A 2,479-nucleotide genomic window follows, 5' to 3' on the forward strand; every position below is an offset into this window, starting at 1 on the left:
AGGAGGAGGGGGGGTGGGGAGGGGGGGGAGTGGTTTAACTAATTTACTATATTTTCATTTTTTTATTTTGAAAAAAGTTGGAAAGAAAAGGGAAAAAGGGAACTTTCTATGGGGAAACAAAATAGGGGAAAAAATGAAATAATTAGGTGTAATGTATCTTTCTTTATTTTATTCTTTTTATATCATGGTGTATGTATTATTTTGCACTAATTTTACAGATATATCAATCACCTATGGTCAACTATAAGTATTAAGGTTTAACTAATTTACTATATTTCATTTTCTATAGGAAAATAAATTAAATAATTAGGTGTAATGTTTCTTTCTATATTTTATTTATTATTATTATTTATTCTTTTATAATTATGATGTATGTATTATTTTACAAGTTATTCAATTAAAGTTGTGGATATATTTGTCATTTTCTATCAATAACAAATATTATTTTTGTTATTAAGACAAAAACATATGGAAGAAATTACAAATTTGTTTTATCTTTTTCTGAAATTTGAATTAAAAGCTTTATGATTGTTTACTCAATTTACTTATTATGTTGTGGTAAATGAGATGGTGAACTATAAAGAAAGTTTAGATAGTCAACCAATCAAGTTATTTTAATATGAGATTAAATATTTTTCAATCAAAAAACGTTTATATTAAAAAAAAAGTAATTTTAATTNGGGGGTATTGGGGGGGGGGGTGCAAATCCATCAGATACAAGAAAGTGTCTTTTCTAATTAGAAAACAAAAATGAATTTTGTTTACAAATATCGTACATAAAAATACATATAAAATGATGAAATCAGGCATGTAAAATTTCTTTGATCACCTTATATGTTGTTGTTATATTTCAAGATATAGGCTTTCAGTTAATGTGATTCCTATTTAGAGAATGAGTCATTCTATAACGGAAAAACACATGAAAAGTGTTTTTTTATAATTAGAAATAAAATTGAATTTTGTTTACAGATACCGTACATTTCTATTTTTTGGGAATAACATATAAAACGATGAAATCAAACATGCAAAAAAAATTTGATCACCATGTAACGTAATTCGAGATATACGTTTCAGATAATGTAATTCTTATTTTGAAAATGAGTCCTTCTATGACGAAACAACACATGATAGGACCATTGACGTATCTATGTTATAAAACAAGAGCGTGATAATTGAAAAGTGAAATCCATAACTTACTTTAATCAATATTTAAATATTATAATCATACTTGAATTCTAATTGTCACATAGGTTTTATTTTGATTATTATATTATTTGTTCTCGTTATTGTTCTTTCTCTTATATGTTGTGTTCTTATCAACATTTTGCATGTGTTAAAAGTCTCCTCTCATAGTTCTTACCTTACCTAAGTATTGAATCTATGATACATGTCCATTTATCATCCTAATGTAAGTCATTGATACACATTTAGACACCAAAGAATTTTCAGCGTGACTTTATCGTAGACTTTTTCAAGATAAGTGAACACCATATATACATGTTAGTCTTTTTTCTTCTCTTTATACTTCTCCATCAATATATACACAAGATGAATGATATCAATAGTTGAATATCCTTATATGAATACAAATTGAATTTTGAAATAATTTTGAGATTGATAAATTGATGTAAAATTATGAAAATCACAGTTAATATCATAAAAAAATTATAAATAAATTTATTTCTATTAGCCAAAGCCTTGATCAATAAAATTTCAATGTTTACATTATGTGAGGTGACATAATCTACGAAGTCAAATTGATTGAATATGAGGTTTCAAAATCACTTTTAACACAAGTTACACATAAATACAAGAGTTAGTTAAAAACTACAATGTAAGAATTATTTATTTTTGAATGTTTGATTTGTTATAAAAATATATTACAGAATGTGTATCTTTAAAATATTTTAAATAATTTTAAATTATATTATAATTACTATGTGATTGTTTGTTTTTGTCATCGATACCTATAGTAATGAGCAACTTTCAAATATAGCAAACACAAAATTTACATTTATATGCTACAAATATAGTTTCTATAATTGCGCTCTATAACAAACATGTTATGACTATTTTTGCTATACACATATACAAAAGAAGTTAGGCAATTTTGCTATACATATATACAAAAGTAGCAGTTATATAATGTAACGACCTGTTTAGTCGTTTTGAGCAGCAGATTTTATTTCTGGAAAAACTGGCTGAGACGACGGATCCCACGACGGACCGTCATGGCCACGACGGACCGTCGAGGGGGTCTCGTTCCAAAATACTTAGAATTCTGAAATTTGGGTACTGAAATCGACTCTCTGAACTTCGTAACGGAATGGCAGGACGGACCGTCGTGGGCACGACGGACCGTCACAGACCCTTTAGTGGAATTGAGTCTCTGAACTGTGTGACGGAGCAGCAGGACGGACCGTCGCAGGCGCGACGGGCCGTCACAGGCTGCGTAATCCCAGGCTGGGTCGGATTTCTG

Source organism: Solanum pennellii, chromosome 9 (genome assembly GCF_001406875.1).
Source record: "Solanum pennellii chromosome 9, SPENNV200".
Lineage (NCBI taxonomy): Eukaryota > Viridiplantae > Streptophyta > Magnoliopsida > Solanales > Solanaceae > Solanum > Solanum pennellii.